General features: G+C 44.9%; 1 protein-coding gene across 2 annotated transcripts in view; it reads right to left on the reverse strand.

Annotated features, from left to right (window-relative positions):
- The window catches only part of frs2a (fibroblast growth factor receptor substrate 2a), a 57,830-nt gene that overhangs the window by 38,932 nt on the left and 1,130 nt on the right, over positions 1-17,768 (reverse strand). The window lies entirely within an intron of this gene.

Consider the following 17,768-nt stretch of genomic DNA (forward strand, 5'->3'; position numbering starts at 1 on the left):
AGAGAGAAGGATAAAGACAGTAGGAGAAAGAAAGGAGGAGAAAGAAGGGGAGAGGAGGAGAGAAACAAGGGTGAGTGAGAATGAAAGAAGGGAATCTTCCTCTATACATATCAGGATTAGTCTCATACTGTTTTACCAGTCTTCTTAATTTAAAATTGGCTAAGCAGGGGACAATATTTACTTAACTAAAACACTCCCACGCAAAAAAGATACACAGACAGAAGATTCACAAACCTTCACTTGCGAAACATAGAGGTGAAAACAAGCTTAAAAAAAAACACAAGCTTAAAACCTAACCCTAGAGTAAATTGTTATTTCACCCAAAATATGTCTGTAGGCCTTTTCACACAGAGATCACGCTAAATTTGCGGGAAGAGGGGACGTCTTTTTGCAGTCTTTTTGTGTCTGAAAGCGAGGTGAAAATTTGCCGGCCTGCTGATCTGTTCACATGATGTGGCATTTTGGGGAGCCAGGAGGCAGGATCAGCTATAGTAATGTAGCGTCGGTGGATGTACATGTCTAACGTTGAATGAGTGTCTCCCAGAATGCAGTGCGAGTGAATGCTATAAGGTGTAATGTCGATTATAATAGTTGTAGTTGCGTGTACCATGTTGTGTATTTGTTAACGTGTTAGTCTCTTTGGTTGTACCTCATGTGCTTATCCTCGTGTTGATGTGTGTGGTAAACCCTTATTGTGTGTTGCATGTGCGGCTGAGACTACCCCTGTGTTGCCCTATCCTAGTATGTCTGATTGTGTTTGAGTCTTCCTGTTCCAATAAATGGCCGTCCTGGCCAAAGGTGAATCTTGTCTGAGGGTGAGATCGCTACATTGGTGTCAGAAGGGGGATGGGTCCCCTCCCGGCCGTAAGATCACGCCAGATCAAGATGGAGAAGAAGGCCGGGCACCAGACCAGCAAGATGGTGGCGAACCTCAGCAGATGTTCCAATGGTCCTTTTAAGGACTAGCCAGCTCGCTGAGCTTGCCACTGCGGAGGATGAAGGACCTTCCAGCCTGGCGCGGCAGGCGACCAGCGGGACCAGCCCTGCACAGCCGACGAGAGCTGCCAGCGCTGGAGGAAGCGCCCCCGGCTGAGGAGTTCTCGGCTCGACGCCGATGTCGATGCTGCCGTCATCCGAGGATCTCATCCATAGAGAGTGCGAACTCTCTGACGACCTTGGAACACGACCACAGCGGCCTGGTTAACACCGCCAGCTATGGAAGAACTTCCAGAGCGTCAGCTGCTGGTCGAGAGTGTGATGGAGTCATAGCTGCTAGTTCGGGAGCTTGCGGTGCTCCAGCTAGTGACCAAGAGGGTAACGTCGACCTGTAGAGCCTTGGGAGCTATCGTTTTGTGGACTGTTGAGATTTGACGTGCGCATGTTCCGGTTGATGCAAGTCTACGCAATGTTTTTCATGTTTTGTGTGTGAGTTCCTGTGTGTCCCGAGCCTGTTGGGAGGGTCGGGGTCTCCATTTCCCGCCACAGTGGAGCATCGTTGTGCTCGAGAGACAGCCGACAAAAGTTCTACAAGAGGGCAGCGCGAGGAGGGGACCTCGACGTGGACTGCTGACCGCCTGAGATCGGCACACTGTGGACAGGTGGCAACGCCACGAGCTGTCACAGTAGCCAGAAGGGGCTACCAACGCCCAGGGGTTCCAGCGTATCCGGGGTTCGGGCTTGCAGTGGGGACTGTTTGCTGCTGTTTGAGGTAAGCGCCGCAGCTGCACGGGCGGGAGACCGAGGGCCCGGGCGACACCCACGACCGGGCTGGTTCTGGTGCTTGTTCGGGGAGAACTGACGTGACAGGCAGCCGAGAGCCCCTTCCAGTCGGGAGGGGTTACCCTTGAGAGTGCCGGGCCTTTCGCGGGAGCGGCTCCAAAGACTGATCGCCTGGGGTCGTAGTGGCCAAGAGCAGGCCACCGACAGCCTGGGGATCCTACGTCTACAGAGAAGCTCCGGCCGCCTTGGACTCTCCATTTGCAGCCAGAGGCTTTCCGGTCACTTGGACTAAGCACTGGGACTGACACAGACGCAGCCGCGAGCGGTGAGCTGAGCTGTCATTGCCAGGGACGACAATGGCTCGGGAGGGGGTTATGTTGCCCTATCCTAGTATGTCTGATTGAGTCTTCCTGTTCCAATAAATGGCCGTCCTGGCCAAAGGTGAATCTTGTCTGAGGGTGAGATCACTACAGTAAATTAAATTGGGACGTGCAACAGCCTTTAGATACAGCAGGTGTGTGATTTCAAAAACCATGGCGGGAGAACCGACTGCACTTTGGTTAGCTTGCATTTGCTTTGCTGTTGCTGTTAGAATGTTAAATTCTTGTGATAGATGTCTTCAGACAATAAAACGTAATTTGGAAGGGAAATTGAAAAGAAGAGTTGCCCCTTGCCTTGGCCATACAATGTACTGTGCGTACAATTTATTCATGAAATCGTTCAATATTACAACAATAAAAATAGCCTGTGTACGGTCTTAATTGAAACATGCTTTGCGCACAAATGATAGCCTAGGGCAAAGAGAATGGACATCTCAACATAAGAATACATTAGAAGATGATGATTAGTGTAAACTTTGTCACACGACGTGATAAGCAGTTCTTTAAAAACGCAATGTTCCATTCAGTCATAAATCATTCAAGCGTAGTGCTCGTCATGAAAAGTAAAACAGCAGCTTAATATTTTTCAGGTGTTTAACAGTAGGCCTAGGCGCACTGTTAGCAGTTATGCCGAAGGCAGTGAGATTATTAGGCATTGCATCCTGTCACTCAACATCGCAGTTTGGGTTGATAACATTCTGTTAATGTGAGTATGGATCGTCTCAAAGTTTGGGAAAACCAAACAGCAGTGTGTAGGCAAAGCAACTCCTAATTGTTAGGTTACCATAGCTGTCTTTTCTTTAGGCCTGGGCCTATCGGAAATCGCGACATAAGCACATTGGTTTCTTTTTTCTTTTCTTTCTTGTTCGTGTGTTGGGTAGGGAAGCGTTAATGTATGTAAAGCAGTACATCATGTGAGCCAGAGCCGATATGGCCAGAACTGCTGCTCTGTAAAGGTATTTCTGTCCCACCCAAATTTGCTGAACTACTTGCGAAGTAGCCTATTCATCACAGACATCACATGGATCACACAAAAGAGCTTTTTCTCAGCCTTTAAACGATGTTAGTGGTTAGTTGTTGTGGTAAACGGTTCGCGAGAAAAGTAACTTTAATTTAATCATATTTTTTCTCGCCTCCCTACCCCATTCATCTTGGTGGAATACTTCGCGAACTTTCCCTCAACACATGACAAACCATATATCAGAATAAACAGCAGACCTTACCGAACATAAAGGTGTAAAGCATTCCTCTAGCCTGACAGGCCATCCTATATCATTGAAATGTATAGTCTGGAATCGAACCATTTACCTCGCTTAATCCAAGGGGCGGGCAGAGAATTGTCTTTCAAACTGCCTAGGCATGCAATAGGCCAGCGCTTACGATATATCCGTATCCGGGTCGGCAAACGGGCAAATACATCCTTCTTCGAAAAGGAATTACTTAAGTGCATTGTGTTGCTCAACTTTCAAAGAAAAGTCCAACTCCTCCAAAGTTGACGCCAAAGCCAATTCAAACAACCGCTCTTCGTTAGCCATAGCCACCTTCCTTGTTGTTCACCGTCACAGGACTGTCGTTATCCTGTTAAGCCCGCCTCTCTCTAACAAAATAGAGCTGTGATTGGATGAAGTCCACGGGCCAGCCAATAGAAATCCCTATGGTTTGATACTAGACGTACAGGCTGAGCAAATTAATTTGCCGCCGCTAGGGTGCGTCTAGATTTCTAGGCTAGCATTCCCCTGCACAGTTAGCCATTCCAGAGTAATCCGGTTTTAAATTTGCAGCAATGTCTTCATGCATGTCTCCAACTTTGCGGTTCCTAATGTGTTTCAATTGTTCAATAAGTCCACATGATTTTATAACAGGCCAAATACAAAATAAATTTTACAAATATCGCTAAGCATTACAATCAGAGGATATACATATAGGGCAGACAGACGCTCATGAGTTCATGCTTTGTTTTATCGCTGGATTTTAAGATTATTAAAGCCTATTATGGCAACTGATTGCATTCCAAGCTACAGTCAACTCTAGCAGGCATTGAATGACTGGAGACTTTGTGAATTTATAGATTGACATAAGATTAGATTAGATTTATTTGCAATCTCCTGTGGTGGGCTGGACATAGCATTGAAATGCCCGCACAGATTCCCCTTTCCGCCTTGACCCATTCACACTGGTGGCGGAACGAAAAAACTCGGCAAAATCTCTAGGGGGCTTGGTAGTAAATTTCCGTCTCAGTCTATGTGAAAGGGACAGTCGTTCCGCGATTCTGGTACATAAAATCGTGGCGATTTTGCCAGTGTGAAAGGGCCTTGTATGTCAGCATACTTGCACCAAGTAGGCAAATAACTGACAGCCAAGAGGACGGATATTTTGATATATGGGATGGCGTGGTTGCGAGTTCAGTAGGCTTGTGCATAGCGAGTTCTGTCTGAACCAGTCAAATGCTTTTGCTCATAGTAAGTGGGCGTCCAGCCTCCTACACAAAGTGTAAAGCAATGGAACAGTCAAGAAGGCCATGTGCTCGCCTACTTGCTTTCCTGAGAGAGAGAGAGAGAGAAAGAGAAGAGAGAGAGAAAGAGAAGAGAGAGAGAAGAGACAGAGAGAGAGAGAGAGAGAGAGAGAAAGAGAAAGAGAGAGAGAAAGAGAAAGAGAGAGAGAATTTGAATTTTGAACAGTGAAAAGAGAGAGTGCGAAACAGAACGAGAACAGGTGGTATTGCAACATACGAATGCAGACAGAGAGAACGCAGGCCAGAGAACTGGCAGAAGACAGAGGGGGGCTGGTGATGACCTGTTGACCTCTGTACGTTTGACCCACAGAGCATACCCTCGGGAGGGCTGAGGAGGCATTATGCTAGTTTTTATGCTAAACTAGCAAGCTAACTAGCTAACAGTCAACAAATCTACTTTAAAAAGATTAAACGTACCACAGTTTGCACTGATGAAAAAATGGTTCCAGCAGAGCACAAGTGCTGCTTTGTGTAACTGAACTGCTGAAACAATAAATCTAAATCTGCTTCAGGAAATGCAATGCTGTCATCTAATCATTTTCTATTTTACATGTTCAGATTCAGATAAAAACAGACAGACTATCATTCTTGCTAGCCTTATGCACAATGAATTTATAAGGTCAAGTGCACCTAACCTCTACCACACAGACCCTCAACTCAGTCTCAATGAGGAAGTCACTACCTACCTACTGACATACATACATACCTACATACATACATACATACATACATCTTCCAACCCAAGAGCTTAGGCAACTCATTCCCCCCTTCACTGTAAAGCACTTTGGGTGCCTTGATAAAGCCTATATTATGCAATGTGCTATTTTGTAGCTGGTGTTCTTTTTAGCAGCTTTGGGTGTGAGATTTACAGTCACAGCATTCAAAACTAGATTGCCTCGGATCCACGAGTGCAGAACACTCACCCACTCATATTAACATATACAGAAACAGATGCAAGAACATGCTGTTCTTCTAGGAAAGATTGCTTGTGAAAGATAAAATATCCAATCCAATGGAGCCTGACCATGAAACTCCATGCAAACTGGAAAAGTAGAGGCATTGTTGGGTCAGATATTAAAAAGGGTAACTTGTTTACATACAGTATGGCTCCAAAGAAGCATCTCTATCATCTACAGAAAAAAATAACCTCTGCAGAAACGTTTTAAAGACTTCTAGTGCAGTACATATTGTCATTGGAAATCTAGGATACTCCTCCTTTTATCACTAGTGCAGGCAAAGCACTCAAGAGACAGGGCCTACTTTGCCCCTTAAAAGGTGACCGTGAGATTGGCACTGAGCACCATACGACATCCTGCTGCATTGCTCACAGCTCTAGGCCAGTAACTCTGTTTGGAGAGATTTTTCAGGCGGCCTTGACCCTGGCTGAGTAGGCTGTTGTCGGAAATTTCCCTAATAACAGAGATCAACAGCCATGTCATGGTATAGACTCATCTAATGGATACAGAGTGAAACCACACAGATTTGCAATGCTCTCACAGCCTCTCCGTCACCAAACTGAAATTAGAATGGGCGGAGGGGGAAAAAAAATGTTAGACCTTTACTTGATTTGTACAATAACATTTCAACTACTTCCCAATACTCCACCAAACTGCTGAATGGGCATTGCAAACAAGTTCTACCACAAGGCAATTAAACAGCGATGTTGAAAATTCACCCCGGCATTGGGTTAAACATCACTGATGGCTCCAGGATGAAGGAGTTCGCTGAGAGGGGGTCAGGCAGTGGGAGGCATCCAGCGGCCGCCCGGAGAAGCCGGTCGCCCTGACCACATTCTCCACAAGGTCAGTGATCCATATCAACAGACCACATGAAAAGTGTGTGTGTGTCTGTCTGTGTGCATATGTGTGTGTGTGTGTGTGTGTGTGTGTGTGTGTGTATGATGCTACCTACATGGTGCCTCCCCAAGTGCATGACTCCTTAGAGTGACTCACTTAGAAGGCTTTGCTTTATTTGCTTTGTCGCACTTTCCCAAAAGCGGTGTGGTTTTTGTAAAAGTGATTTTCTTCCGCAAACCTTGATACAGTTAAACTGGGCATGGGCTACAGTGGAAATGTGTGTGTGTGTGTGTGTTTGTGTGTGTGTCTGTATATGTGTATGTGGACTTGTGTGTTGCTTTCCCAAAATGTTACAAGTTACTGATGCATGTCTTAGAACACCAATTGCCAAGGGAAGCAAACGTCACGCATCACAGCACTCACACACCTTCAAACACACACAGACGGGTAAGGTTAATGCTCCATCACTGAATTCCTTTGACTTTGGACATGCATGAAGGCCCTTGCAGTTTATAGGCGGTAGAGCTGTATATGAACCTCATGATGGTTAATATGAGCTTATTAAGCTGGTTTGAGAAAGATATTGTATCAACTGTTTTAATGGGAATGCCTACAGCTTACAGTCACACTTCCCTTCACAGAAAGTGTGGCCTTTGGAATGGTTTCTTCTAGAAGCTTCTTCTCAAAGGAAGACTTAGTAATTAATGGCATTGGTGCCCATCTTCCTCCTTGAAAAGGAACAAACCTGGGCAGCATGTTGGATCCCTAACAGCCTAGTCCTCTCTAGCCCCTGCTGAAGACTCTTAGGCGGGGATCACACTGACCAGCGGCAGGTTTCCTATTGTTCTCTATGGCTTGGCAGCGCAGCAGAGCGGTGGCAGCGTTAGCATAACGCTAGCGTTGAACAAGCTGAGCGTTGAACTTGGTTCAACTTTCAAAGCGCAACGCAACTTTCAAAGCGCACTCATCATGGTCGGAGCGTTGCGTTACGCTTGCCGCTGGCCAATGTGATCCCCGCCTTAGAGTTACATTAATAACTAATTTATATTTCAGACAAAGACAGGTACAGGAGAGGGACCTGACATTGCAGCAGCAGCAGTCACACTGCATGGGAACTGGGCTGAACCCACTGACTCTGCCTCCACTGACTCTGCCTCCCTTTCTTACAAGAGCAACAGCAAACCCCTGGGAGCAAATCTGCAGCATCTACAGTTATTCATTTTTGACATTTCACAGTTGAATTTGCCACAACCACGTGGTGATGGGTGTTTTTTCATTCTTTCATTTTTCTTTTTTTTTGTGTTGTTGTTGGGGTTACTGGAGGAGTTTGATTGCTTGTCTATTTTAGGCCAAACATTCAGCGGATGTTTACGTTGCGGAGCACAAGCCCACGTCTCACTCCACACAGGGGGCTTTGCTGCCCGTCCCACTGCCTGGATAGGAGTGAAGAGAGAGAGAGAGAAGGAGAGAGAGAGAGAGAGAGAAAGAGAGAGAGAGAGAGAGAGAAGGAGAGAGAGAGAGAGAGAGAGAGAGAGAGTGTGAGAGGAGAGAAGAGCCAGTTAGAGAGAGAAGAAAGAGAAACATGTGGTGTGTGTGTGTGTGTGTGTGTGTGTGGGTGAAGAGCCAGTTAGCCTTCAACAAACTCAAACATGTGGCCCATTCTTTTACTCTGAGGATCAGGGTCTTTAAAAACAATAAGATGAAAAAGCCCTGCTGGGTCATCCTTGCGCGGTGCAGTACGAGGCTGCTCTGACTGAAGTTATATTGGATTTACAATTGCAACCTTTAGCACAAGTTCACCAAGTGCATTTTCTGTCGCTCTACTGAGGCTGTTGGTGAACTAAAGATTACAAATTAAATTATTCAAGGTCAGACACAGCGAAGCTGCACCAGCAACATTCTTGCAGAAAATATGTCATGTCCTCTCCATCAATTTGTTCAGCCTTTAAAAGAGCTATGTGAAATTCTGTAGAATTGGCTCTGTGCACCAGGTTTGTGCACAATTCGAATTGCAATTCTGCTTCCTGTTTGCTACCTCAATTGAAATGCAAGTGAAATTCAAGAATTGAATTGGAATTTAAGAGCCAGTTTAAATTAAATTCTGGAATTTTGCACAAGCCTGCTGTGCACTAGTGTAGTGACAAACTTCCATTTTTGTCTTACAGTGGGCAAACCAGTTTCCTGTTAGCTGTCATTGCTATCAAAAAGCACATGAAGATGAGTGCTTTAGTTGTACCAAAACGTGTGCTCAGGCACCGAAATTCCTGCCCCTTATTTTGTGCAGCCACTCTGCACATAGGCTGGCATTTTTAGGAAAAAGGTGGAAGCTAAAATCGCTTTTATATCGACTTGAAACGAGCAGAATGGCACACAGCTGTGCTCTTTAGAGCTGCACATGGTTTTGGGAAGCTTAAAACACTCACGTACATTGTATTTCTTACTTTTTGGTACAACTGAAGCACTCATCTTCAGGGGCTTGTTGACAGCCATGTCAACGAACAGGAAACGGGTTTGCCCACCGTAAGACAAAAGCGGAAGTTCGTCACTACGCTAGTGCACAGAGCCAATTCGAGTTGTTGTGAACGAAGCCACACGACACTGCTCCATTAACTTGCATTGTATTTAATACAGCGCTACACGTGGTACAATGTGGTATTACAAGAGAGCCAGCCTGGCGCTGGGCGCTAACTGAACTCACATTGTCAAAACGGCTATTTCTTCACATTCTGTTGCCATTTCCAGGTCATTTTTGAATATTAAAAAAAAAAAAAAAAAAAATGGCACCTTTGAAGTGCCTTACAATCTAGCCTGTCCTCATTTCATCCATCACACATGTGCTCCAAAGTAAGTCTTGGCGCTAGTGTTCCTCTCAGGACCTCAGTCAACCTGTGCTTTTGCTGCAACATGTAAAGGCCAGATAATAATGCTCAGGGGCTGGTTTCAACTCCAACCAACGTGAAGCCCTTGCTGATCCGAAAAATGCTCTCGGTGCTCTCTGCTGCTCAGAGTCCAAAAGGACAGGCTGCAACCAAAGGCATGTTATACTACTCTGGGTACTTGAGAGACAAGTAGGGCTACTGTGTGGGAGTGAGAAGTGTGACAACAGGGAGGAGACAAGGACAGATAGAGAGCGAGAGATGAGGGGTGGGGGGGCATAAACAAGATAAACAGAAAGAAAGGTTGAATGAAAGGAGAAAAAGAGAGAAAGTAATAATATAAAATGAAGGAGGGAAAGAAGAGCGACATTAAAAGGAGATGGAGAGAAGGAGGGGGTAGGAGGAGAGAAAGAAAAAAGAAAGAAAGAAAGAAAGAAAGAAAGAAAGAAAGAGCCCTGGTATTCTCAGGCATGCATGTGTAACTTGCCACCTATTTCCCATTCACCTGACATCACAAGCACATAAGGAAAAATCCTGGTGGGAGAGAATGAGCCGACTATACTACAGATATAGCCTACACTCATCCTACATGAGACCAGGACAGTATGCGAAAGAGAAGAATCAGGCACAAAAGCCTTGCTTAGGTGATGTTCAGGAGTGAGAGTCTATGTTTGCGGGATGACCCACCACTGTATGCAAAAATAAACCAATCACAGAAGGTTTAAAAAGACTCAAGCAAAGACAAACCTATACATTAGATTTTGAGAAAAAAAGTCAAAGAAATACTCAAGAAACCCTATAGAAGCATGGAAAAGAGGAACAAATTAAAACACTTAAAATAAAAATAAACTGATAACTTACCATTTGTTACTAACTGTCACCTGGTCATGCAGTACAGTTCTGTGCAACAGATGCACAGCTGTAGAAGTGCGTGTGTGTGTGTGTGTGTGTGTGTGTGTGCGTGCGTGAGTGTATCGTTGGCTGTTAAATACTTGTTAGCTATGGTGATGCTTCTACGGCCACCTACAAACGAATCAAATCAGTGAACCTCAACTAAATAGCCTATTCCTTTGTACACAGTACTCTTTGTGCTCCTACAGCAATCCTTTTCTTAACCATACATCATTACCACGCACTGAACAGAAAAAGAAGGAAAGGAAAAAACAAAAAATTGCTAAGCATGTCATTCTCCATCGTCTCCCCACTATACACATGTATATAAAACACAGTTACACAGAGAAAAGCTGGGATGTTACTGTTGTTTACAGTGCCCCATAAAGACGACGTAAGTAGCAACCGCACGGACATTCTAACAAGTTACTGCAGAGCGGCACATTCCTACGCAAACAGCAGTGTCAACAGCGAATTGGATGAGAAACACATTACTAAGTAATTACACACCAATAACAGTAATAGGAGTGAAGTTCATTGCCTGGTTGGGAAACAGTTGGGGGCCAAGCCAAGCAAAATTGTAACCTTCGAGGCGCGTTAACTGGTTTGACACGTATGGGGATCTTTATGGGCTAAGCTGCACGGTTTGCTTTTGAAGCTTCGCTCTGGAGCAAATTAGGGTCATTTGTGGGGAGGTGGGAGGGAGGGATTGGGGCGGGTGGGGATAGAAGAAACGTTTCTTTCGGATGATTCGACAACCACCACCAGGCATCAAAGCCTCGCGCAAAGTTTGTTGTTTTTTCACCCCCTCCTCCCTCCTAACACCAACCCCTTCTCCCAAACATCCCTTAGCCCACTCTCTTTTTTTTTTTTTTTTTTTTTTAAAAGGCTCGTTTGAAATCACTTTGTGACAACTTCTCAGAAACGAGCCCTGCTTAGTCCATTTCATCCCCCTATGAAGCAATACCAACTGTGGGAGGCTCTCGCTTAAACCAACACAGAGGCCAAGCCAGTTCAGTCCAAACCCCCCATCTCCACACCCCAGTTCCAAGCTGGGGCGTTCAGGCCTCCCTCGCAGGGCCGCTGGGCTGCGGTGACTCAGACGTGATTCAGACGCTCGGCTTTGGGCCCTGTTTGCCGAGCCATCGCTAAAGCTGTTTGTTTTACGGGAGGCAGGGAGGGATCGGGAGGTCACCGACGCTGCGTCTACGCCGCCTCGACTTTGGGTCAGGAGGAGCACGGAGGGGAAAGGGAGGGGGGAGAGGGACCAAAGGAGAGAGTGAAGACAGAGAGGAGGGGCACAGACAGGCTAACTAAGGAGAGAACGAATGAAAAAGAGAAAGAAAGAAAGAAAGAAAGGGCAGAAAGATAAAGAAATAAAGAAAGACAGAGGACAGCGAGGTGGAGAGGGAGGGATGGAGGGAGGGAGTGAAGAGGCCCTGAAACAACTTGATCTCTTTGTCTGAAAGAATGTACAGTGGAACCATGTGGAATGTGAAAGCATTCGCTCAATACACACAAAAACGCCTCTGCTCAAAAGAATCCATTTGGCATCCAGGACGAGAGCTTAGCCTCAGAAGGGGGAGGGAGAAGAAAAGAAATCCATAGCTGCTACTACACTGCTACACAGCACTTCTTCTTAGCCGTCCGCTGCCATGCACGCAACAGTCTCGGAAGGTGTGCGGGGGGGGGGGGGGCTAAATAAGCTCCATCTAATTACAGTTTAAATCTCTCCAAACCACCTCACTATTGCCTGAAAAGCACATACAGTGGCATTAGGCTTAGATGGGCTTTTCGAGCCCTCCCCACGCAAACAAAAAAACTTAAATGGAGGTCAGGGAGTCAAAAATGCAACTTTGTGCTCACGACCTTCTTAATCCTTTTCACTGGCTGCACACTATTGCTGCACTATTTTCATATCGGCGGGGGCTAACAATAATAGGGAGCTGTTTGACAAGTCTCATAAATACAGTGTCTCGGCTAGCCGGGCCCTCGCACGGAAAGCACAATATCACTCAATACATAAAAGCCTGCTTTCTGCTCCCGCTCCTGGGTAGACTCCAATTTATGACATTTTGAGCGACCAGCATTCCAACTGCAGCAGTGTGTGTGTGTGTGTGTGTGTGTGTGTGGGGGTAGTCTGAATCAGTTTCAGCGTGAATGCATCCTTACTATGAGCCAGCCTTCATTGTGTGGCTATCTGTGAGACTAATACAGCTTTCACCTCTGCTTTTTTCCCCCTTCACTCACTCTCTCTCACACACACACACACACACACACACACACACTTCACTCTGTCTAACAGGAGAGGCCTGGCTTCTGAAGGTGCCGTCTGCCAGTAAGTGATGAGGGAGGGAGCTGAAATCCCACATAATCAAAGGAGTGGGTCAGCTCTAGTCGGAGATCTCTGTTTACTTTTGAGGAAGAATCACAAGTAACTCTGCGTCCATTGATAATTGTGGAAAACACATGCACACACATACACACACACAGCCCTTTTCAGCATGCTAAAAGTACAAGCAATGGCGCTCTGTCTTGATATGGAAAACCCACAGGAATTCTGAAAAAGAAAATAAATATATATATATTATAAATATAAATGGAGACATGGTGTCCATTTACGAAACGCTTTCAACTGAGGCACATGAGCAGAATTTTTTCCAACACTTAGGTTAACTGCTGACAAAACGACAACAACGACAACCAAAAAAGACAGACAGGGCCCACTCACTCATTTTACTATATCCAATGTCTGTAAAGAGTTTACTTTTTTCTGTAGGAGAACCATGTGCGAGGTTGTGGAGTTACACCTCATTCTGGCAGAAGGCAAGTCATGCTGAAATGAAACAGGGCAAAGAGAGCCAGCATGTCCTCCGTAAATTCTCTCAGCCGAGAGGTATGTGCTGAGGAACAGACCCAGTGGCGGGAGGAGGGAATGCCAACGGATTCGTACAGTTTGCCGTCATTTGTTTAGTCTTATGCAAGAGACATTTCCTGGTTCTTTTTGGCGGCGCACGACTCAGATCTTCCGAGCCCGCAGAGAAGAAGGCTGAGGGTTTTCCTTCCCAGTCACGGCACAGGACCGAACCGAACCAAACCTGAGCCAAGCCTGGCTCTCCATCCCCTGCAGAACTGACAAACTGGGGCCATTACCAGCCTACCGTTTGCCACTGGCCAGGGGAGCAATACATCTCAAATGAGCCTAGCGTAGTGTAGCCTCAGCTCCTCCACGTTATCTGGAGTTCAAAGGCATTCTGGAAGGTGCCCGCAGAGGGAGATACACCTCGCCGGCCGGCATCATATCAGATGGCAAAGAGGCCGCCTGTTGTGTCATCCATCCACTATCGCACCCAGGCCAGAACGATTTACGCGTTAACTGTAGTGGTCCGTCCTTCATTCCGAAAACAAGACAAGACAGTGTTGTCTTGGAGCATCAGAGGAGCATTTGGAATCACTCTCAGAGAATCAAGGGGGTGAAAGAGAAATAAAAGTGAAAGAGCACAACTAAGGGTGGCAGTGGCCTGCAAATAAGACAGTCCAGTAATTCTGTGAGGCAAACAATTAACAAAAACGGATTTTCCACCACTGTGCGAAATACATTTCATTTACACTAAATTTGCCACAGACACACATGGTTCAGCAGTTTACCCGCCCGCTAGCTGATAGAGTAAAATTGCGGGTTATCCACAAAAATTAGCCACTCAGCTTCAGCCAGTAATTATGTCCTCCTCTGCGGTGAGCTCAACCCAGTGGTAAATTCAGAAAACAAGGCATAAAACTCTACCCACCATGAAAGAGCCCAGGTGTTTGTATTGAACAACACTGAGTTGTTCGCGAAAGCAACTGTCTTAAAGTAAAGTTAGAATGGGGAGAAGAGGATCCAGGGTTCAGGGTAGCTGTTGTGAGCAGTGTGTGGGTTTGAAGCTGCTGCTGAGGCTGTGGTAGCCTCGCTTCGCATGAGGACCCCCCTCCAAGGAGAGAGCCTGCTGACGCACATTCAGCTCTCCCATTAAACATTAACGCTGCTCAGGGCTGACACCGCTCCCCTAACAGACAGACACAGACACAGACACACACACACACACACACACACACACTTTGACGCCTTCAATTCACACAGACACCAGGTGCTTGATGCCATTTGACAAACACACTAAGAAAACTGCCTGTCACACTAAGAAAACGGCAGGTATACACGCACACACATACACTTACACACGGACAGAGAACGAATTAACACACACACACACACACACACACACACACACACAGACATCCACATTTTAAACATTTACGAACACTGCACAATCCTGCAGCAGAAAAAAAACCCACATACACTCTAAAATTAAATCACTTTGAAATTAAATCTATGTGTCTTCTTATGCTGACAGGACCAATACAGGAAACCTTCCCAGAGACCGCAGCATAGAAGGACGGGCACATAAAGACTGAAAACGAGAGACGCAAACGCAATCATCACCTCCTCGTGGTCACTGTCCCCACTCGCCCACTGTGCCACCCGCCCACACAAACCCTAACCACCACCCCTACCACAATACACTTAGCCTGTTTCCTAGTGGAGGGTGTAGGGCGCAGGGAGTTGAGAAGCTGCGCCCAGCAGTATAAATAGGGTGATAACAATCTAATCGGAGCGAAGACTGACACGATGACCGGACAAAAAGCGTGGCAGGTGGCGTCACAGAGGACGTCAGAGAGAGACTCCGCTGGGCGATTAGGCGGACCATAAAGCTCGGGCTGACACACTGGGCAAACAGCAGCCACAAATCCATCAGGGGCCTGCTCTCCTGTCGGGGCAGGAAGATATTAAAAACAGCAAATCATTCCCACAATTGCAGCACAAAGCCCCAAAAACAGCCCAAAACAACCCCAAAGGCGGCTACTTGTTTAGCACTTAACTGTTTTAATAAGCCTGTTCAGATGAACTGAGAGCTAACGAGAGAAAAACACCAGAGGTCTGCTCTTCTGTGTCTGATGTGCGCTCATGCTTTCAATTATTAATTTACAGTTGTGTTTTTGGCCTTTGTTAGCTTGTGTTCACGGTAACAAGGTTCATGTCATGTTGAGCCTGGGAGAGGTTATTGAGAGAAGAGACTTCTTGAATCGGGATAAACTGGACATGATGAGAGTGATTGTATGCACCAGAAGAGGAAAATACATGAGCTCACATATGGGTTAACTTACCATTTAAAATGATTCTTTCATTGATCATGTTATAGATATTACTGTAAAAGTACACTTATAGTATTTGCACAATACTACAAATTCCTTAAATTAGGTCTAGCCCATTTGAAAACGTCAAAATGAACTTATTATCTATATAACCTACAAAATATCCACAACACAATACTTGACAACTACAGAAAGGGTAAGAAACGGGAACAAGTTAAAAAAAAAGGATTGTAAGAACTGAAAGAAAGCAAATAGTGCTATTCAGAAACAAGGCCAAAACCATATGACTGCACTAGACTGAAAGGCACACACACACACACACACACACACACACACACACACACAGACAATGAAAAACTGTTGGCACACCCAATCATCCTTACAGCACGTAATTTAAAAACCTTGACGCCCTCGAGGCTTTACAACACTGGGGAATAACAGACTGACAGTTCAAGTCCACTAATGCAAGTAACAGCCTAATATATAAGGGGGCATTCAAAGTCATACCCACCATATAAAAAGAACCCTTAAACTTCCATTTAAGGTTATCTTGTGAGAATAAGAGTTTCCGTCTACACAACGGTGGTTTATGATAAGGTGCAAGGCGAAGCGAGAAGTATGCAATGTATATAAAACCACTAATCATTCCATTTCATATATGTGTTAATGGAAAAATTGTGTGAATTAATTTTAGGGACAAACACAAACAACACTTTTGGAAAATATTAATGAACACAAAAGTCCTTAAAGCGTCCACCAGGATTTTTCCACCAGGATTTTCCACTTGATGGCTCTTAAGATGATCATGATATGGTTTTGCAATAAACCACCATGATTCACGTATTACTGGAGCCACTCTGTCCAAGTGTTTCTTGCCTACAGCATCTTTACAAATGCCTACCTTGCTGAGTAATATTTATTACAAACTATGATGTGACTTGCTCTGCGGTTACACACAATGTGAGCCTTGTGGTTCTCTTTCAGTGCCCTGATCACTTTGCTAGAACTTCCTAATGATTAGCTGAAAGTATCACATAGGAGAGACAAGAAGGAAATTTGGGCTAATGTATATTTGCAAAGCAATCAGTGTAATTATGACGTGGCATCAACACAATGAAGCTATAAAGCTATCCTCATAGATCACATTTCACCAAGCAGATTCTCCCTTCTCACACAAAATGTTAAGCTATATGATCAAAGAATTTGGCTTGTTATGATACTAAATGGTCACGTCTTCATGGAATGACTTGCAATGCTTCCCTGATTGGGGTGCATTTCCCAAAACCATAGTAGCTAACTAATAAGACAGCAACTTTGTTGGTTGCAATGCAATTTCCCATTGCCAACCAACTAAGTTGCTAACAAATTAGTCTATGGTTTTGGGAAACACACCCCTGGCTGGTAACTAAATGGCTCAGAGACTATTTAAACAGGTAATTAGTCATGTGCTCAGACAACTATGCTCAAGTGTGGCAGGTAAGTCCATTCATTCTCCTCAGGCTCACTAATACACACACACACACACACACACACACACATTCTTCTAAAACAATAGGTGGACAATGTTGATACACATACAATGTGTACGATTTCATTAGATATTGACAGTACATAAATTAATAGATCAGGCTATACTTTGTCGGGGTTGTAGAGCTCACGCAGTAAATTCATCCATCCAAGAAGATGCTGATGCTTGGTCGAAGTAAGTTTTAGAAACCGTATCCACCCAAACTAAAACTCACCTGTTCACTACAACACCTTATTAAATTATTATTTTCAGGTAAACGCCAAAGAGTACACTGAACTTGTCTTTGTGGTCTCTCACCTGAAACATTACAGTTTGTTTTCCCAACCACATTAACGATTAGTGTGACCCAGCTCATTCTTCCTTTTAGTTACTCATTTAGTTTTTCCTAGAATCTATAGACCCTTTCAACAATAAAAACAAAAACAATGCTTGAACGTTCTATTTGGGCCCCAATCTACTTCCTCTGCATTAAGATAACATATGGAATGTTAAAAAGGAAGTCTTGTGGGGCCAACTATGATGCTGATAATGGAACTCTCTTGAAAGGGTCCATATTGCCACAGAACATTGGTGTAATGTCACATTAGACACTTTAGTTGTCAAGAACAGTATTTCATGAGTAGGATAATAGACTGAAAATACTACACGCAAGAAAGAAATGTATGACACGATGCAGACATTTTAACACAAATGTACAAAATGGTAATTATGGTAATCCAGTTTCTCACAGCATGTTTTAACTGGATTGTTATTCCCTGCGTTAAAAATCATCATGACACAAAAAATGCCTAAAAGACGCAGCCAAAGTGCATGAATAACACATAAATTCAATGTAATGTTTCGTCAGATTACTAAATTCCAGCTCGTCGTTGTGGT

The sequence above is a fragment of the Alosa alosa genome, chromosome 17 (genome assembly GCF_017589495.1).
Source record: "Alosa alosa isolate M-15738 ecotype Scorff River chromosome 17, AALO_Geno_1.1, whole genome shotgun sequence".
NCBI classification, from domain to species: Eukaryota; Metazoa; Chordata; class Actinopteri; order Clupeiformes; family Clupeidae; genus Alosa; species Alosa alosa.